Source organism: Ambystoma mexicanum, chromosome 1p (genome assembly GCF_040938575.1).
Source record: "Ambystoma mexicanum isolate Mex_15411 chromosome 1p, UKY_AmexF1_1, whole genome shotgun sequence".
Classification (NCBI taxonomy): Eukaryota; Metazoa; Chordata; class Amphibia; order Caudata; family Ambystomatidae; genus Ambystoma; species Ambystoma mexicanum.
In genome coordinates, this window is record NC_090921.1 from 629559489 (window position 1) to 629582240 (window position 22752).

Consider the following 22752-nt stretch of genomic DNA (forward strand, 5'->3'; position numbering starts at 1 on the left):
AGTACTGAAAGGACTGAGATGTACTGAGAAGAAAGAACATTTGCTCATCCATCATAATTATAATTGTTTGCAAACATGCTGTGATTTAGACTAGTGGTAAGCTGAAGCTGCCGGGCGGACTAAGTTACAGTGCATATCACAGGCTTGATCTGAACTGTTGGTGCGGCACACAGATCCTGGAACGATACCACGAGAAAGCTTGGAATGGCGAAGGTACACAGTGTCACCGTTGAGTGGTGCTCAGACTCAGACAACCCCAAACTTATTGTTATAGAGTGCCAGCCGTTTGCTGGTTCCCACCTGGTACACAATGGCTAAGTATAGCTTTGGAGGTACGGGTGTGCCCGAACGGAGATACACTGTTGGGCAATGTTTATCTCCAGAGTTTAAGGGTGGTTTGTATTTGGTTTTACTAGTTAGGTTTACAGAGCACAATGTAGGTACGCTGGGTACGGGAATGTGGAGGTGCAGGCAAAGATACAAGGATGGGTCAAAATGCAAATTAATACAAGGTTGAAAGGTGAGGTGTTCAAAATACAAGTCATGAAGGAGTGGAATGGGAGATCATAACTGGCAGCGGGACTGCCGTATCAGGCTGAATGGGGGAGGAGAAGTAAAGATGCCTATGGTGCAAATAAAGTTTCTGTCTTGGAATGTTAGTGGACTGGGATCTTACATAAGGAGGAATAGGGTGCGGTCATACCCTAGCCGCAGGAGGATCTCCATAGCCCTACTGCAAGAGACCCATCTGTTGCCTGATGGGCAAGAGCAACATTTGTCGAGATGGGATGGGAAGGGATTTGGCTCCACTTTCTCGCAATTTGCTTGGGGAGTCCTCATATGGGTGGAAGCAACTGTTCCCTTACAAGTATCGGAGGTGGTGACAGACAAGGAGGGAAGATATGTCATCCTGTTTGGACATCTGGGAGAAAGAGAAGTGTGTATTGTGAACTCCTACTTTTCTAATAATGCTATTCCAACACATGTACGTATGCTTAGCAGGGTAATAACACCAAGAAGGGATGTGATGTTACTGTGGGGAGGGGATTTTAACTGTGTACAACATGTGCTTTGGACAGGTCTTGGCCCCCTCGCGGAGGCTCCTCGCTTGCCTCCGAGATTCTGAATATAACCATTTCAGAACTTACCATGAGGAACATATGGAGAGAAATACATCCGGGTAACAGGGAATAGTCTTATTACTCGTCACCACATGGAATACACATGCGTAATATGTAGGATGAACCATGGCAGATCATTCACCACTGATAGTCACATGGGAACCAGGGGGACCCAGGACCACCATCCCGACCTGGCGTATGCCCACGGACACCTTGCTTGATGAGACATTCAGGGAGACCTTACACCAAACCATAGCAAAGTACTTTGAGATCAACATTGACAGTGTGGACAGCTGGGATACTGTGTGGGAAGCAATGAAAGTAGTAGTTTGGGGTGCCATCATAGCAAGGGCAGGGGGCACTTGAAGGCAATTGGGAACGGACATGGAAACACTAGAGAAAAAGGTCACACAGATGGAGGCTCAGAGACCAATGATGGAGAGGTTAGAAAATGATCGCTTGGAACTAAGAATACAGTGAGCACAGGCCTGGGGTAAGCTCACTAAATTTTACTATGAGACACGAAGGGCGCAAAAGCATGCAGAAAGAGATAAGTCTGGCAGGTTGCTTGCATGGTTATGAAAGTGGGAGCAGCCCAGAGTGCTGACCACGCTGCTGTTAGTTGAGTGTGGCATCCCATGGAGGTAGCATACGACCATAAACAAAATTTTCGCTGCATTCTACGCTAAGGTGTATAGACATGACACACAAGTGCCCAGTAGGAAGATTGAGGAGACTCTTGGCCAGGTACACCTTCTGCAACTAACTAGGCACCAGGCTGAAACCTTGGATGTGCCTATCTCACTGGAGGAGGTGATAGAGGCAATAAAAAAAACTTGCTATGTGCATATGTTTGTTTGTTTGTTTGTTTACAGGGCAACAGAAAACCCTTGGGTAGCTGGGCGCACAAAATAACAAGAATACTTAGAACCTGGTTACAGGTTGCAGATTACAGGTTGTTGGTATCATCAATTATATACAGTAGTTACATTATGTACATTCTTTACATGTAAGGATAGAAGGTAATATATTATAGACAGTAAATACATTATGTGTATTTTACATGTGAGAGTAGAAGGCTACGTATGGCATCAGATCATAATGTGTATAGTCACAAGTTTCAAAGGTCATTGCGTCAAAGCCAAGTGCGGGTATGGTGCCTGAAACTGTTGTAGGGCTGGTCCCTTCTTAGTTCAACTGGTAGGACGTTCCAATACTGAGCTGCTTGCACAGGGAAGCTATTGCCTCCTTTTTTTTTTAGTCGAATCTAGGGGTTTGGAGGTAGAAAGAGTTGGCTGTTTTGGATGGTCGTGCAGCGGTTTTTCTTATTATTCTGTCCCTAAGGTATGGGGGGCTGCATTGTTCAGACATTTGAATGTTAGTGTGACAATTTTGAAGGTGATCCTATCGCTAATTTTTAGCCAGTTGTAATTTCTACGCACATTGGAAATGTGCTCTCTGGCTGGGAGGTTCAGGGCCGTTCTGAGCGCGTTGTTTTGCTGGGTTTGAAGTTTATTGATGATGTATTTATTTGCACCTGCATAAAGTGCATTGCAGTAATCCAATTTTGAGAGGATCAGTGCATTGGCAAGGATAATGCAGCTAGCTGGTGAGAGGAAGGGTCTGCATGCTTTAATAAGTTTACCAGTGTAGGCGGTGGATGAGGCCAGGGAGTTAACTGGTTTCCTTAGGGACAAGGTGGACTCCAAGTAGAAACCTAGGGTCTTCACCTCTTTGGGGACGGGGATTATATTGCCATCGATATTGAAGGAGCTGTAGTTAGAATTGAGTTTTTTTAAGTTGTTGGGTGAGCCTAGAATGAGGATCACTGTTTTTTCGTCATTCAGGCAGAGGACATGGGTTGCCATCCATGCCTGAATGAGGGTGTACATTTTGTTTACTAAAGCTGTATCGTAGTGAAATTGCCCGAAAGGGGGATGAGGATGTGGGTGTCGTCTGCATAATTTGTGTAGGTGGCACCCAGTCTGTCCAATTTGTCGAATAGAGGTTTAGTAAAGATATTGTACATCATTGGCGAGACACAGGAGCCCTGTGGGACCCCGCATGTTGTCTGGATAGGGTCTGCAGAGTCTAAGGTGGAGAAGACTCGCATACTTCTATTGTCAGGAACGGATTGGACCCAGGCTATAGCTTCACTTGAGAAGTGGGTGGCTGATGCTAGGTGTTTGCAGAGTACTGCGTGGTCCACTAGGTCAAAAGCCGCTGACAGATCAAGGAGGAGGAGCATAGCTGTGTTTCCTTTATCGTTGAGCTCGTCGATTTGGGCTTTTAGATCTATTAGAGCGGTCTCAGTGCCGTGCTGAGGTCTGAAGCCCGATTGGCGAGTGCCAAGGAGTTGGTTAGTCTCCAGGTATTTTTGGATTTGGAGATAGGCCACTCTGTCAATTATCTTCAGGAGGAAAGGGACAGTAGTGATGGGCCTATAGTTGGTGGGGATGGAGGGGCCTACGGTTTGTTTTTTTAGCAGGGGGAGAACCCAGGACTCTTTTAAGCTGCTTGGGATGGTGCTAGATGAAAAGGAGGCATTGATGAGTTTGGTGACGAAGGGGGCAAGGTCTCTGGCGGCATCCTTAATTATCTGGGTCGGGCAGTAATCACCTTTGCAATTAGATGGTTTTAGTGAGGCAATGATTTTTTCAGTTTCATGAGTGGAAACTTTAGTGAATTTGAAGGGTGTTAGGCTAGGTTTGGGCGTGGGCGTGCTGGGATTTTCGCTGAGAGGGAGCGAGGCTTTTTTATAGTAATTTTAGATTGTAATGTTTTCACTTTATTTGTGAGGGCATTTTGGGCATTGGTACACCATTGCTTGTCTTTGGGTACGTTATCAGGTGGTGGTATGGGTGATTCAAGTTCTCGCAGGATTGTAAATTATTCCTTTGTATTGGAGCATGCTTTGGAGATTCTATCATTGTAGACGTCTTTTTTAGCTTGGATGATTGCTTTCTTGTAGTTGGTAGCGCATAGTTTGAGTTTGTTTGTTTTCAGCTGTAGGGGTGTGTTGCCATACAGTTTCAAGCTTCCTTTTTCCAATCTCAGTTCTTTTAGGTGGGGGGTGAACCAAGTATTGAGGTGGGATTGTTGTTTGCTTTTACAGTTCTTCAGTGGGGCAACGGTGTCCATGGCTATGGCCATGGTGTCAAATATATATTTTGACCATGGTGTTGGGTCAGAATCTGTTGGCAAGGCATTGATGCTTGGGAGGAGCAGGGGTAAGATATTGTCAGGAGTGATGTTTTTTCTGGATCTAGTAAGAACAGATGGTGCCATTGTTTTTTCAATTCTGGCCATCTTGTTGAATGTTAAGTAGAAATTAATGAGGAAGTGGTCAGTGCAGGGCTGGGATGTAATTTTGGTTATAGTAGTAGAGCAAATGGAAGTGGCTACCCAGTCTAATATTCTACCTTTTTCGTGGGTGGGGGTGAGAACTTTTTTGGTGAGGCCATGTCCCTCAAGCATGGTAGCAATAACTTGCGCTTGTTTGTCATCTGGGTCGTTAAGACCTAGGTTAAGATCACCAAGGATCATTGTCTGGGATGACTTTTTTGTCTTACTCGCTAAGAGGCTGGATAATTCCTCTTTGAATAGGCCTAAGGGCCCTGGTGGCCTGTAAATGAGGTAGATAGTTAGGGTTTGGCATGGGGATATCGCAGGATTTTAAGGTGGGCAGTGTTGTTAATCTTACATTCAGGTTTGACTTGGCGATGATTGCTAAGCCACCACCTCTGGCGTTCGGGAGGTCTAGTCTTAGTAGTTGGTACTCTTTGGGTAATGCTACAGAGAGGGCTGGGCCTGCTGCGTCATGTAGCCAGGTTTCTGTGACTGCTAAGAGGTCAAGGTTATCTAATGTAAGGAGGTCGGCTATTTCAGTGGCGTGGGCCACGACTGATCTAGCATTGATCAGTGCTCCTGTTATGGAAGTTGTTTTAGGTAGACAGTTGATATTAGAAGTAACTAGGATGGGTTCTTTCGTTAAGGTGCTAGCAGGTAATTGTGGGTTAGGATGCGTTGAGTTCCTAGTCTGGTTTTTGGGAGTGGTGCAACGGTTCAAATAGGCGTTGCTAGGTAACTGTGGTTCGTAGAGGGATTGAGAGTCTAGCGCGAAGCCTAGAGTTTCTATGGAGAGTAGGGCAGGGTACATGTTTAAATTGGTCCATAGTTACCAGTATTAATTGTAGTAATAGAAGTGGGACGTATATTGATTGAGACGTGCTAAGGTGCATTCTGCTGGGGTACAGGATGTTATACCATATACAGTGATGTATAGATAGGTAGGCTGATAACACAGGATCTGAAGGGTGGCACAATGTGGGCAGAGTTAACATAGACTAAGGCATTGGGTGCCTAATATTAGAATACAAGGCATGCTAAGACACAATAGACACAGTAAGTACCTGATATGCTAGAGCAAGCCACAAGGGGAACAATGCAGTATGCTAGAGGACTATCATGTGCCCTTTGGCCTAGACAGTGGAGTAGAGCACACCACAGGCACAGTAGGCTGTTATAGCTAGAAAAACGAGTAATATAGGTAAAGTAGGCTACAGTTAGATTGTGAGCTGTAGGCTGGTGTGCAGAGTAGGCATCAAAGGTTAAAATCAGGATAAACACAGGAAGCTAGGCATTTAACATATATACATATGCTATTGACAATGCTAAAACATGCGATGTGCTGAAACATGCGAGGTGAATAGGAGTCACACACCTAGAATACAATTGGCTAGTATATAGGCTAGAATACAGTGTACGGGCACGGGTGTGCGCTTAAGTCAGTAGGTCCACCTCCAGTCCGATAAACATTGGTGACAGGCCTGCCAGGGCAGACGGGTTGCAGGGAATTCCAGGACCCAGCTGGATCGTGCAGAGATAAGAGTTACAGTGTGGGTGGGTCACTTTAAATTTAGGCTAAATCCGTTAAAAGTAAGGTGATGGGTAGGAATACATCAGGCTGGAAATTACGGACTCCCGACATAATTTTATAAGGCATACAGGTCAATGCTAGCTGCCCCGTATTTAAAGGTTTATGATGAAGCGTATGAGAAAGGCACCCTCCTGCTGAGTATGAGAGAAACTATTATACCTATACCTAAACCAGGGAAACGCTTGGAGGGTTGTGATTTATACCGCCCACTGGCCATGCTGAATTATGACGCTAAAAACCTAACTACTGTATTAGCAAGCTGCCTCCGTAGAGTCATAACCGCAACCATGCACACTGAACAGGGTTTGTGCCTGGCCGTAGTAGGGCTTTTAATTTACGTAGGCTGCAACACGTCATAGACCAAACTCAAGGACTACCAATGCAGATGGTGGTAGTATCACTTGATACTATCAGGGACTTTGATTTGGTCTTCTGGGAGTGGATGTATGCAACACTAAAATGGTTTGGGATAGGTGACGCATTCATTCGGTGGATGCAACTACTATACACCAACCCGGTAACTAGGGTGAAATCTGGGAACTGTATCTCGGAGATGTGGAATATACAAAGGGGTACCCAACAGGGATGTCCACTCTCACCGATGCTATACATACTGGCACTGGAACCCCTGCCGGCATACCTCAGACAAGAATATTTAGAGGCTGAAATAGACATATATGGCACCAGACATCTTATATGATTATATGCAGATAATGTTTTACTATACATATGTGAACCTTTCCATAACCTCCCCATTATTTTAGAGGTCCTTGCTGACTTCGCAGAGGTATCAGGGATTATGATTAGCCAGCAGAAATCATGCCTTTTCCCTCTTGCAGAACTTTGTAAAGAAGTAAAAGAGAACCTGCCAAACTAGGGCTGAAATGGGAAAGAGACACATTTAAATATTTAGGGGTTCAGATAACACATAGACCTTAAGACACACATCGACAAAATATTGTTAGAATAGCAGATGGGATAAAGAAGTCCATGAAATTCTGGTCCTGCTTACCACTTTCACTTATGGGTAAAGTATCCATAACTAAAATGATCATTCTTCAGAGACTTCTATATGCATTTACAAATGTACACTACTATGTAGAAACAAGGTTCTTTAGAGACCTTGAAGCCAACCATAGGGACCTCTTATGGGGTAGGTGCCACCGTAGGATTGTGCTTAAGACATTATACTTACCATACAGTGAGGAAGGTGTACAGCTCCCGAACTTGGAACTATATTATCTGGCAGCACAATTGCGATATGTGACCTTGTGGTTATCAGATGTAGTTACCACTAAATCTGTACTACTACAGGCAACAGTACAGCCTGCCAAACCTAAGGAAATATTATGGCCACCAAGTTCCTGCATCGGCTATCAATGCTTGGTAGTGGGACTGGGTAGACAGGTCTGGGCCAGGACACTTAAATTAGTGCACTTGCCACACCCATACTCCCGAAATGTCCCTATTGCAGCGGACACCTGCACGAACCCGGCAGAACTTCAGATGGTCAGAATTTGTGAAAGACATGGCATTTATACATGGGGAGATATGTTTGCGAATGGGCAATTCAGAGAACTGGACCATTTGATGCAAAACGAAGGATTACCAGGCGGTCAATTCCTACAATATATGAAAGTGGCGAAAGTAGCCAAACAGAAATGGGCAGGCTGGCCCGCTGAAACAGAACACGATGTACTCTTAACACTATTGTACGATCTTGAAGACGGATGTAGACCGACAGCTAGAATATACAAATGCCTCACAACTAATAGCAACACCACACATGTGAGACTGAAGTGTCACTGGGAGGTAGATGTGGGATCACAGATCACAGAAGGGTAATGGGAATAGTCCCTGATTTTTGTCAGAAATGTGTTCAGGAACGCTAGGTTCCGCTTAATCCAGCTCAATATATTACACCATACATTTATGGATCCCTGCAGACTGGCCAAATTCAATGAAGAATTGTTACCTGAGTGCCCTTGGTGTAACAGAGACGGAGCTGACCTGATACAGGATGCATGCTATGGGAGTGTAGTTGGGTGCAGACATTCTGGCATAGTGTGGAACAGGCATGTAGAAGAGCCGGTATTATCAGATTCAAATGAAGTCCATAGGAATGTCTGCTAGGAATATACCCCAGACCCACCAAATATAAACATTTGATTACATTTATGGATTTGACATGTGTGCTGGCAAAACGACACATTGCTATGTCTTAGGAAAGTAAACAAGGGCCCAAATATAACCTATGGCATAATGAATTTGAAGGTTGGTACCTCGCAGAGACAAAAACCATAGGCTGAGGCAATGTGGGGTTGGGAAGACGAACACTCAGATACGTTTGAGGCATAGAAAGGGCTGCATGTATCAATGATCCCACCCTCAGATGGTAAACCGCCATAAAGGCAAAACCAATAGTGTTCAGGTTTGCAAAAATAAAAATGTTCATTGCTGTAGTGGCAGGAAACGCCTGCGACCACCTGCAAGACACAACCACTCACACCTACACCATGGACCGGTTTCCTAAAAGCCCCGAGTACTTGAATAAGAGGGGCTACCATGTTCTCTTTTGTTGTTTGTTTGTTCAAATGTTGATTTATGACCTAATGTGTGAGTTTGCACAGCACATCGAATACTATGAGGTATATGCATATCAGGAATAATGTTACCTGCTGTGAAATAACGCTGTGACTGTATGTGATTAAAGTTTGGTTGTACAAATTTCATGTACCATGGCAACAAGAAAACCAATAAAACAAATTTAAAAATAAAATCCTGGATCTAAGCGTCTGCGATGTCTAATTGCCCTGGACGTTGAATCTAACCCCAAGGTAATCGTAACATTGCACCTATTCCAGAGGGGTACCATTAATGTTCAATCCGAGTTCCGTGTATTTTTTTTATTTGGGGAGAAAAACAAAAGTTTTCTTTTACCGGTATCAATCTCCAAATGAGGCTCCGAAACATTACTCCACAAATGCTTCAAGGGTGATTGCAAGTCCATTCGCAGATTTGGATAGAAGGACTGCATCATCTGCAAAGAGGAGCATTGGAATTGCTTTGTAGCCTAATTTCGGGTAGTCCTGACAGTTCAGTCTCACGTGTGGTATTACCTCGTCAATGTATATCAGGAATAAGAGGGGGCAAGGACACATCCTTCCTGCACCCCTCTGGTCACCTCAAAGGGGTCGGTTAATTCACCCCCTCCCCAACGTACAGAAGCACTATTGTTAGAGTAGAGTTGTATTATAATGCATAGCAAATTGGCAGGTACCCCCCTTTTTACCAGTATAGGCCACAACAACTCCCGTGACACACAGTCAAAAGCGGCTCAATGGGACCATACCCTCTGATGAATGACTGGTAGTACCCAGTGAGATCTAGAAAGGCTCTCACCTGTGTCTGTGTGGTGGGGATGTCCCACTCCTTTACACCCTGTACCTTTGCTTCAAGAGGTTGTTTCTCACCTCCACCGACCAGGTGGCCTAGGTAAGTCACGGTACCCTGCGCTATCTGGCACTTCAAGGCCTTTATCGTCAGGCCTGCATTCTGCAGCACCTGAAGCACTTGTTTCAGGGGGGATACATGATCCTCCCAGGTGTGTCTGAACACAGCAATGTAATCTATATAGGCGATGCTGAAGTTGATGCTGAAGTTTTCCAGTCCGGACAAAACCTGGTTAACCATCCTCTGAAAAGTGGCTGGGGCATTCTTCAATCTGAATGGCATCACAGTGAACTGATAATGTCCTTCCGGGGTTGAGAATGCTGACCTCTCTTTCGCTACATCTGTCAAGCCGACCTGCCAATACCCCGCTGTGAGGTCAAAAGTACACATGTACTTTGCAGCGCTGAGATTGTCAGTGAGCTCATCTGCCAGAGGAAGGGGGTGAGCATCTGTCGTCAAGACAGAATTGAGCTCACTGTAGGCCACACAAAAGCAAACTTCAGTATTCCCACTACTGGTATTTATAGGTATTTTTAGGGACCAGTACCACTGGGCTAGCCCAGGGGCTTTGGGATGGCTCTATCACTCCTAGGGACAACATCTTGTCCACGGTGAGCACCACACACCGTGGGTAATAATAAGCAGCGCTCAGATACCTGAGGGTTTGTAGCGCTATATAAAAGCCTAATTATATTATTATTATTTATTATTATCTTGGAAACGTCCTCCTTGATGGTGTCCCTGACCTTATCGGACATCCAGTAAATTCTACTCTTCACCGGTTTACTATCTCCAGTGTCCACTTCATGTGTGCACTAATCTGCGTGAAAGGGAGTCAGCGAAAACACACCGGCAAACTGTCCCAGTAAATGGTGACAGTCTGTCAGTTGCTGTTTTGGCAGGTCCGTTGCAAGATTGACACCTTCAACTGACCCATCTGTGGCTTCAGTGTGCAGGTGGTCTGGGAGGGGATGGGTCTCCTCCTCAGTCTCTCTGTGAGTGACTACGGCTATGACTAAGTCATCCCGGCTATAATGGGGTTTTAGCCGGTTGACGTGAAAGACCCTGCACATTTGTTTAGGTCCTTTCACATCAATGAGATAATTCACCTCACTGACCTATTTTTTCCAGCACAGAGTAAGGCCCAGTTCACTTGTCCTGAAGGGGGCTCACTGGGTTTGACAGGCTCCATAATCCACACCCACTGACCTGTAGAATAGACTGTCGCTGTGGCCTTTTGGTCATGCCAGTGCTTCATCAGCTCCTGACTGGCCTTTAGATTCTTTGTTGATGGTTCCATGTACTTTGCCATTCTAGATCGAAGGCCAAGTACATAGTGCACCACATCCCGTGACTGGGATGGGGGTTTGCTTTCCCATCCCTCCTTCACTAGACTGAGGGGACCTCATACAGGGTGTCCAAACAGAAGCTCAAAGGGGCTAAACCCTACTCCGTTCTATGGCACCTCCCTGTAGGTGAACAGAAGGCATGTCAAGAGAATATCCCATGTTCTCCTCAGGTGGTCTTCCAAGCCACCTCTGTAACGCTCACCTGACTCCCATGGAGGCGCTGGTCTAGTCTGGGTTGCTGTGGCCTCTTCGAGCGTGATGCGCAGAACTCGGAACACCGACTGAACAGGACCCTCAAATCTTGCTTGTCTGGCCCGTAGGAATATCCTTCTGCAGATGAGAAAGGGGATTAACAGTCTGCAGAAGAGTGTGCTTGCTCCCCCTTTCCCCCCTTCGTTCTTCTCTAACTTCCTCCGAAAACCTCGGTTGAAGCTCACCTTATGGTTTGAAAGGATGAACTCTCCATCCTGCTTCTGGTGCAGGGGCGCGTGTTTGTCCAGTTACTTCACTGGTTTTCAGAATGGCGCTGGGAAAATCCACTTGACTTTTCCGAGCGGAACGCCGTAAGTATGAAGATTACAAAAGTTCAAGTGTAGAGCCTCCTTTTCTGTTGCCTTCCTAACCTGTGATCTGTCCTTTATTTCAGGTGCAGAATGAAGGCGATGCGTTGAGGGATTGAATTGCCGATGGTAAACTCAGGTGAGCTAGCGATGGGGGCGATCCCTCTTAATGTCTTTATATTCCTCCAGTAATGTCTTTTGTCCTTTCCCCTTAGGGGCCGGGGTGCGGTACCTGCCAACGAAGCAGCGCCGACCCGAAATGAGGAATGGTCCACCAACAGAAGACCGGTAAGTGTTATGGCGGAAAATTAGGCTTTCCTCATATGTTCCTTCTGCTCACCTTTTGTCTCTTCTCCTCTCCCTTAGGCGCAGAGATGTGGCGACCGGTGCAGACAGTCGCGGTGGAGCCAGAAGAACTCCCGAGGACAGGTGAGTGAAGCGCGGCACTGCAGCGAGCAACGCTGTGCTTTTAAATGAAAGTCTTTTCTCAGGAACGCAGGCGTGAAGGTTCCGGATGCAGGTAAGAAGTTTGATAAAATTATTGGTTTTCACCTTTCTCTTCTCTTCTTTCCTTACAGGTGTTCTAGGATCGAGGCGGGCGTGGCTGGAGACCAGATGCAGGAGCAGACACGGTGAGAGTTCAGCTGCTTGGATGCAGAACAACACGAAGCATGAGCTACTGTCTGGGCGTGGCTTAAATAGCCCCCAAAGTAGTTCCAGGTAAGTATCCTTCCCTGGCCACGCCCGAGTGGAAAAATAGTCCCAATGAAAAAATGGTCCCTTTCAGGTCTCAGGGAGGCCTGAATCTTGCAGCATGGTCTGCATCAGGTAAGTGCACAAAACACCTTCCTTTATGAGCCTGGCACCTATGGCGCCAGGACTGATGTCCAACATGAGCCTGGCGCCAACGACGCCAGGACAGAGTCCAAAGAGCCCCTATAAGGGGCCGTTGGGCTTTTACCTGGGGGCATGATGCCTGCTCCCAGGGGTGCTGGGTCTGGCCTGGTGCACCGGGGGTAGGCATCATGACACCTATCATGTCTTTCAGGGTCTTGTTGAAAGAGGTAGAGAACTGGTAGGTGGCTCCACACTCTTCCCTCATAGCCTTCATATATGCTAATATGAAGTTTGAACCCCTGTCAGAAACAACTTCCTTGGGTAATCCAATACAGGAGAATATCCCAATCAGAGCCTTTGCAACCAGAGGGGCTTTGATGCTCCTCAGAAGGACAGCCGCAGGGTATCTCATGGCGTGGTCTGACACCAGCAAGACATATTATTTGCCTGATCTGGTTTGAGGAGCCAAAGGACCCACAATATCCATGCCTATTCTCTCGAAAGGGCACCCAACCATGGGCAGTGGAATTAAAGGAGCCTTTGTGGCACCACCTGACTTGCCAAAAGCTTGACAAATCGAGCAGGACCAGACGAATTGCTTAACTTTTAGGCTGAACTGCGGCCAGTAAAAGTGTCCAGACAACCGGTCCGATGACTTAGTCAATCCCAAATGACCCACTAAAGGAATTTGGTGATCCAAATCCAAAAAATACCTTTCTGTGGCATTGGGGAACCACCATCCTTCTGGTGTCCTCGCCTTCAAAATCCTTTGGCTCATTGTACAGGAGTCCATCCTCCCAGTACACTTTGAACAGTCCAGGGTCCTCGCCCTTAGCCTGCTCCTCCGCCTGCTTCCGCAGACCCACCAAAGAGGATCACTCTGTCTGGGCTGTGTAGAAGTCAGTCCGATCTGGGCCCCCAGCTGATGCAAACTCATCCAGCTTGGGCAGATCCCTCAGATCTGCGCCCACCTGGTCCTCCACCTCAGGCTCCTGCACTGCCCCAGGCAACTCTGAAGTCAGAGTCCCCTGCTACCAAAGTAGGGTCCTCTTGGGCTAGTAGCCCCACTCCAGCAGGAGTAGATGACCCAGTAGCCTGTGGAACACCAGTCCTTCCAACAAGCCCTCTGGAAGCACTCCAGGCCCTAAGGCTTTCAGAGCATTCATTCTGACGTTCTCTTTGGCCCTCAATCATGCAGTCTTTCACCGCTACATGGCACTGGGTCGTTATACCTTGCCAGCTGAACTCTACTATCGCCAAGGGGCACTTACTCTTATCATCGAATCCACTTACAAACAACTCAGGCCCGTCAATATACTGGCCTGGCTGTACCCAGTGCTAGGTGACAGAGGTGACGCTATCCACGGTGTCTCGGACCGCAGGAGTTTTGTGTCCATTGATGTACACATGCTCTAGATAGAGTTGAGTATTATTGGGAACTGGGGTCTCTTATGGAGATCCGGTATCGTTCCCACTCAGTGTAACCAATCCGCATTCAGCCACTCCCTGGCCTAGTGGTAAATCCTCCTCTGAGAGGCCCACACTATTGATAGCCTCCTCCATGAGTCCAAAATTCACTATGGCTTGCTTGGGTAAGCCCATGCAAGCAGGATCCCCTTTCCTATGGCCCAGCTCCTTAGGCACGAAACAACCTCTGGGTGGTGAGAACACAGGTGTCACAGTGTTAGGGCTGGCCGTGCTCTTCTTTTCAGTGTGCACGGCTGAACTAGAGTTTGGGGGTTTACCCTCGCTCTTTTGGGGACCTGACTTTGAAGAAGATTGGGTTGGACCTTTGTCCTTCCCAGCCTTGTTTACTTTTTTGTCTGTCGATTTCTCTTCTGGTTTGGGTGTGCTCACCTGAGCCTTTTACTGGACTCAAGTACTCACAAACCTGTCAGCAGCCTTTGCAAGCTCCCTAGGATCTGTGATAGTCTTGTCCATTAGATGCTGTTGTAGGTCAACCTCACAATTTTTCAGAAGTTGCTTTCGCAGTATGGAGGATATGCACCCTTCAATGATGCAGAGTCAGATTGCTTTGTCATCTAAGAATGCAGAGAACTGGAAGTGGACCCGTTTTTGGCAAAGGTGGGTGATAAACTCCCCTAAGGTCTCGTGGGAGGTTTGGTGACATTGATTGAACACATACCTTTCATAGTCTCTTTTTGGCTGTATGACTATTTTCTTGTTTAAGGCAGTCACAAGCTTGTCATAGGCGATCCCGTCTTCTGCTGGAATCGTTTTTACAATGGTCTTTATTTCTTTTCCTGCTAGGTTTGTGAAAATGTCCTTGATGACTGGTGACTTCTCTTCCCCCGCGGCTTTGATGAACTCATCGAAATCTTCGACCCACTCAGTCCATCTGGGACCCCTGTCCAGTTGTGGTTGAAGGTTGAAAGGGCAGGGTTTTCTTAGGAATGCCACTTTCCCAGTTACCTGCTGCGCCCCTCCGAGGTCACCTGCTTGGTCCACCATGTCATCTGTGCAAGCTGGTGCTCTCCTTCTGGTGATGGGAACTGGACAGTGGTACTTTGGTCCTCTCTGCATTCCCTTTCCTCTTTACTGTGGGCAGCGTTGCTTGCCTCCCGTCCGTGTGGCCTCTGGCGGGGTGTGGGCATGGGCAGGTTTATGGGTGGGTAAACCCTGCTGTTGACACAGTAGTATTTTAGTAGGGACACATGGCCATTAGCGTTCAGCTGCTGATGTGACCCCCTTGCTGTGACCTATTTGTCTTTGGTGTACCTTTTTTTTAGCGTTCCTTATCTCCTGCCCCTGCCCACTGGGCCGTTTTGTGTGGATCGTGTCTCTCTATTATTATTATTTTACTTTTATTTTAGTCCTTCTATCTTGCTGCCTCACGAGATGGCCCTCCATTCCATGACCCTCTTCCGCTCTGCTTTGACGTGATAAAACAAGCAGGCACATGGGAGGGCTTGCTGGGAGGCTTTTATTGCCGGAAGACGTGCTGCTTCTTGTCGGTGGGCGGGATCGCCATCACCGGGAGGCAGACTGCATACGGCAAAAGATCAGGACACATCTCAGGAATCCAGCGGGCGGGCATTGCTGCAGGGGGACAGCCGCCATCACAGCACGTGGCTATGAGCCGTGGAGAGCGAGTGGACTGGCTCGCGAAGGATGCCCGCTACCGGCAAGTGGGTTTCTCTTTAGCCCGCGGTGAAAGACGGCTGCTGGGATGGCACACCACATGGAGAGCGAGCGGACCGGCTCGCTGCTGGTATTCTTTTGTTTCTCTGCTCTAGTTTCTTTTATCCTTGTCGCCAGTTCTTATCGGTTAGTGCATGTGCATATATACATAGGACACACAACACTGCGTAGCTTGAACCTCTACTTTATTCCTAACTGCCCCTTCCTCCCCGAGACTCATCCTCTTCCTCCTCTTACATCCTGTCCCTTAAGCGCACAGTCGCATTCCCTCATAACAATGCAAGAGTGGGGGGGTCCTGTGATGGAAACAACAGTAAGCTACTGCTGCAATGATAGTAGAGGATGAACCGATTCCCCTTTTGGAATTCCGGAAGTCTCTCACATGGTTCTGAATGTAACTGGGATGCTTTTCCCCTCATGCGTTGCTCATTGCTGCAGCCCTGTGAAGTTGCCAGGGAAAACGAGGATGGGGGCAACATCTTGTGCCTCTGCTTGCTTTGACTTCCAATGTACACCCCAGCCAGCAGTTGCATGTGGAAACAGCAGTAAGAGACCTGAGGGTCCAGCAGGCAGCATGGAAGGGGGCAGGAGTTGATTATCCGCGTTGGGGTCATCCTTGCCTCCAGAGTTAAGGGCCACAGCTTTGCTGTTCCTAACATGGCTGCCCTTTTTTGTTAGTCCCTCTCATGCAGCCTCTGAATTAGTTCCACTCCTGAGCCCCCACCTCCAACTGGCAAGTGCAGCCCTGCTCTCATGCCTGACTTTTATTTACATCACACCTCTGTGAAGACCGAGAGGTTGCTTGGTTTACACAGCTCTCTTCTGCACACTATTGATTATAGTAAATTATGGTCTGAGGGAATAATGTGGTATCTTCCCAGTAGCCAATTCTTAGGGGGTCATTACGACGTTGGAGGTAATTGAAAAATGATGCAGGTAAAGGATTACCGCCATTGCATACCGCTCCGGGCTATTCCGACCTAAGAACCCGGTATTAGAGGCACCGCTAATAACAGTGCCCCAAATAGCGGTATGGGCGCAGGAACGCAAGCCTTCAGGCCGGCAATACCGGGATGCCGCTTACAGGAAGACATCACAAGTCCCTGATGGCTATACTATTGTAAGACAAGACCGAGATAACGCCCGAGGTGGCGGTATTGCCATTATCTCTAAAACTACTTTAGGACGCAGGCTAGTACCCACCCATTTGTCTCAATCATGTGAAGTTCTTACTGCCAAACTCCAGATAAACAATTCACAATCACTCATGATACACTAAATATATAGACCGCCTGGCCCTCTCGGTTCCTTCGAGGAAGACTTGCATAACATAATCTCGAACAACCTTAAACATACCTCGCAACTAATCCTATTAGGAGACTTTAATCTAGGCTTTAATGACCCAACGGATAAAAATGCAACAGACATAATTAATACTATCAACGCAATAGGCCTCTCCCAAAAAGTCAACAAACCTACCCACATTAAAGGAAGAATACTGGAATGGATAGCAGACTTTAACTGCTCTACCACCATCTCCCCTATCCTGCCGTTACCATGGACAGACCATTCTCTAATACCATTCCAACTCTCCACTATAAGACCTACCCCTATGGCTCAGCCACTAGCGCCACCATGTTCTACTAGAAGCAAAAAAAATATCACTGTAGAGAAAGTTATCCCTGCGATCCTGCCCACCCTCAATGCACTACCAGAAAATCTTGATCCACGTAGCCTAGATCAGGAATGTAACAATATTATGCTCACCACTTTGGACAAAATAGCACCTGTCAAACTCAGACCCAGTAAACCATTAGCCCACTTAAACAAATGGTTCACAACTCAACTTAAAGACCTCCGTATCTTAAAGAATAAAAGTGAAACTGACTGGAGACTATGCCCCTCTAGCGAGAACAAAGCCAAACTAACTTTTCTTTCCTCACATTATAAGAAGGAAATTTGCCAGGCAAAACGTAATTCTTACGATGAGCGTAATCCCAACTCTAATTCCAGTATGAAGGAACTCTTTTCCATACTCAAGGAACTAGAGTCCCCAATTGCGGAACCTGATGTATGCACTAAGGACAAATCCTGGTGTACAGACATCCAACATGCCCTAGCCAACAAAATTAACACACTCCAAAATAAAATTCAACAAAAAAAAGAAGTACTAAACTTACAGAACTCACCTAATACCCACTTGCCTAAGGTTCCACTACCGGCGCATAACACGACTTTCCATTTCTCTAAAATGTCTACCTTGGAGGTAGAAAAAACCATCCTGTCATTGAAGCCCTCCAATTGCAAAGGAGATATTTGCCCAGCACAATTAATAAAAGACGCTGCCAGAGAACTCTCTCCATTTATTACAAAACTGATAAATGCCTCATTTGCTACAAGTACCATCCCTGCTAACCTTAAACAATCATGGGTGCTCCCCCTCCTCAAGAAACAGACATTAGATCCTCTCATCCCTACCAATTACCTGCCCATCACCACGGTTCCATTTCTACTTAAAATACTGGATAAAGCTGCCTATATCCAAATTCAAAAACACCTGGAACTGCATAAACTCCTAGGCAATAGACAATCTGGTTTCCGGCCATTACATGGTACAGCGACAGCATTAATTGACCTAAAGTCACAGATAGATGAGCAGAGAGACAAAGGAAGGACAGTACTCTTGCTCCTACTTGATCTTTCTGCTGCTTTCGATCTGGTCAATCATAAGGTCCTTTGTCGACACCTTGATTCTGCGGCCCACTTCTCCCCAGGAGCCATCAAATGGATCGAGTCCTTCCTGAGTGAGAGAACTATGAGAGTCTTCTCCCCGTCGGCAGCCGCTGATCCAACACCCATCCTATGCGGCGTTCCTCAAGGCTCTTGCGTCTCGCCAACCCTTTACAATATCTTCACTAAGCCATTGTTTGATGATCTGGACCATCTGGGTGTCATCTACACTAATTACGCAGATGACACTCAGATTCTCTTCCCACTCTCTGGGGATTACACTACGGACACTGGTTTGGTGAACAAAGTTTACCTTATCATCCAATCATCCAAGCATGGATGGCTACTCATGGCCTATGCTTGAACGATGATAAGACTGAGCTTATAATTCTGGGTTCTCAGGCCAACATAAAAAAACTAGGCCAAGATTATTCCTCTTTTAATATCGATGGGAATTCCATTCAAGTCTCGAAGGATGTAAAAACCCTTGGTTTCTACCTGGATTCCACATTATCCTTTGATAAACAGGTCAAATCTCTTACTTCCTCTACTGCTTACACCTGCAAGTTACTTAGAGCAGGCAAGCCTTTCATCTCTGACAATAGCTGCTTGATCCTAGCCAGAGCCTTAATACTCTCTAGAATTGACTACTGTAATGCCCTTTATAGTGGTGCTAATAAATCCATTATCCAAAAGCTCCTAACACTACAGAACAATGCCCTCAGAGCAGCCCTAGGCATAAATAAAAAAACTCACATCTCCTCTGTGAGACGTGAGCATAAATGGTTATCTACATCCAATGAAATACAGCTAAAACCCTCTCCTTGACCCACAAAGCCCTTAATAACTTAGCCCCTAGCTACCTTATCGATAAACTTCAAAGAAGAACCTCCCTCAGACCTACCAGTACGGGGAATGCTAACTGTCTGATCATTCCCATTTATAAGCTCACTACCATCGGTGGCAATAGCTTTACTGTAAAGGCGGCCAAATTCTGGAATTCCTTGCCTCAAGAGTTGAGTGCCGACCAACCCTACACTCACTTCAGAAAAAAGGTTATAAAACACATTATCCGCACGGATCCTTAGCTTCCTGTACCAGTTGTGAACTGACCGCTCTCTGTAGAGACCTTTACCTGCATTAACTGTGTATTCAGCGCCACCCTCTAAAGATAACGTGCTCTCTAGTCCTCCTGTGCGCTACCTACACTACAAGTGAACCAAAGTGATATATGAAGAGCCCTATTTTGTAATATACATTTTTGTTATAGTGCCGAGTGTTTATTTCTGTAATTTTAGGATATTTTATTTGCTGCCACTATTTTTGTACACTGTGTTTATCCTGTAAGTATGTAATTATTGTACTCCGTGCTTATGTTGTAACCTTGTAAGCTTTGCATCTCCATATTGCTGCGCCCTTTTAGTCTGGTGCGCTTAACAAATGAATAAACAAACAAACAAACAAGTCAGGCGGACATGCAAATACCGGCATCATGAAGGCGCTAATAGGGGATACCGGCAATGCCGGCAATACCGGCATCGCGAAGCACCCGTAAACTGCTATGTTCCCAACTGCCACAGGTGCACACAATCAGCACAGGTGGAGGCAATGGAGTCTGGGACAGCACAAAATGAGCACACCCACACACTACACCCCTTCCCACACCAAAATTATTCCACTAGTAGTGGCAATACTGGGGATGGAGGACATGCTTGCATTGCTACACCAGCAACAACAACAACAACAGTAGGGACCACAGAGGAGACGCAGGAGGAGAAGGAGGGTGAGACAGGCCCAGCATGCCCCACCAGTGCAGCCAGTGGTACCACGCAGGCAGCCCCCAATTCCTCGCATCAGAGCCAGTCCATTCAACCTAACCCCTGAGCAGATCCACACCCTGTACCGTCTGGACCGGGACACAATCACCACCATCGTGGACATGATACACAACGACATTGTCAGCCTCATTGAAATACGCACCGCCATCCCCCCTCTACTGAAGGTAGTGCCGGTGCTCCACTTCCTTGCCACAGGCACCTACCAGCACACAGTGGGGCACATGCATGGCATATCACAACCCTTATTTTCTCGCATGCTGAACCAAGTGCTGGATGCCCTCCTGAAGCACACAAGGGATTCCATATCCCTACCACGGACTACCCAGGAGATTTTTGATACAAAAGTTGGCTTCCATGCACTGGCAGGCATGCCAAATTGTATAGGTGCTCTCGACTGCACCCACATGGAGTTGGTGGTCCCGCATGCCATGGAGGTGGTGTACCGCAACCGCAAGCAATACCACTCCATGAATGTGCAGATGGTATGTGACGCCAGCAAGATCATCATAAATTGTTGTGCCCGATATCCCGGATCAACTCATGACTCAATGGTCCTGCTGAACTCCACGCTACCACGCTACATGGAGCGGCATGCAGGACGATGTGCCTGGCTGCTTGGTAAGTTGCATGACAGGCACATGGCAGTGAAATGGGGGGATTAATGCACACAACACCATGGTGTCATTGATGTGACAGCACGATGTGCACATCACAAAACACTGTGCCCCAAAGCATCCCAAACTGAACATGGCAACCAAATCCCATAGAAATGTAGCAACCTGGACACCTATCACAACATGCCAAACTGAAAACCACCCACATGCCACAACACGTCCACCACCCATCATCGTACCTCACCCTCCGTAACACAATCCAGCAACATGCTGTGAATATTCACTATGTAAATGTCTGCAGCAAATAACTACACAGGACAAGCATCCATGGGAGTGTACTGAACAAAATCACCAAGGGAATCCACTGCTTGTCACAGGGCCGCCACCACCACAGAAGTGCAGCATGTCACCATTGTAATAATCAGCGCAGAATGGCTAATATTGCAGAGCCTACTGCCAACGCTGCCAGTTAGAAAATCATACAGAACACTACACATCACAAATTTGACACAAACACAGCGGTATGCGTCCACAATGCATGAGCAACATCAAGGCAGTGTACACCGTGTATCATCTTGGAGATGCAACCCACACCATGGGCCTCATTACGAGGTTGGAGGTAAGTACCAGACCTTACCGGCATGGAGCAAATACTGTGTCCGTGTAGCTTCAAGGCCGCTATTAGAGGGCTATTGCGACTACGCGGGCACAAGCTTTGCACCATGCTGGTAACGACCTTACAGCTATGCCGCTAAAGACCCAAAAATCGCCCTTACCGGCATCGCGCGAAGCGCAGATAGCGCCACCGCCATCCATGGCTCCGGCATTAGTGGTTACCGCTATCAGCGGTGACCGCTATTAATGGCCACCGCTATTAGCGGTAACCGCTAATAGGCGGAACCGGAAGTAGCGTCACCTCACAGGAACGGGCAACAGCGCGGCAGCCATCTTTAAAAACACAATCCATTGCCATCCTCTGTACCCACGACCCACATCACCACCACCCCTGTCCCAATATATACCTGAAGCATATCAGAATGCCCAAGGCACATAAAAAAAAGGTGCTATGCGCCTGCGCAAGGAGCGCTTCTCAGAAGAAGAGCTCAACATGCTTGCAGACACCTTGGCAAAAAATGGGGATGTTGTCGTCTCCAATGATATGTGGTGACCTGCACTGATGCAAAAAAAAGAGATCTGGTGTAGGTGGCGTGTAAAGTGAGTGCCGTTGGCACCACCCCGCGCACAGTTAAAGATGTCCGGAAGCGCTGGGATGACCTGCGGTTACGCGTCCGCAGCATCATCTCTGCAAACTGTAACTAGGGGATGGCAACAGGTGGTGGAGCTGGCTCACCCATAAAGATGACCCGCTGGGAGGAGACCTCTGCAAGCACCATTGGAATGGAGGCTATTGAGAGAGTGAGGGATATGGAGCGTGGAGCCCCGTCATCGACTGATGCAGGTAGGTGTCCCAAATAAACCACTGTAATGAAAAACATGATGATGTCCCCCTGAACTGACAGTGTAATGATGCAAAGCAGGGTCCACCAGACACATGTACCACACACTGCCTACAGGCAGTGCACAGCACCATCTCGTCCACATGCATGATGCACCCCAAATATGTTTCTGCCCAGACGCATCCCTGCATGACCCACCCAAAAGGCAGGCAACCCGTATGTCACTATTCCAACGCCAAATACCTGCCATTCCATAGATATGCAGCTACCCTAATGCATGCCCGATACACGTAGACCCATCACTAATGCCACCCCTCTCTTGGTCCCCCAAAGGCACACAATCAGACAGCGATGACCAGGACCCCAGGAAGGAGGCTGCAACACCACTCAAGAAGTCCAGGGGCATGGAGGGAGCAAACCGGCCCTCAACATTAAGGGCAAGAGGGCAACCTGGACTACCGCGCAAGCCCAACACAACCCGAAAACCTACAGCACCAATGTGCATTAGGGCCACCACCACAGCACCCACACCAGCCTCCACCACCAGGAGCCAGTGGCTGAAGGCACTGTATCCACTGCCTGCAGTACTGTCGGGGTGGCAGCTGCCACAGCAGCCGCGTCAGATGATGAGGCACCTAGTCTGACACCTGGCACACCTACCGCTACAGGCCCCCTGCAGTCACCCCACCTCT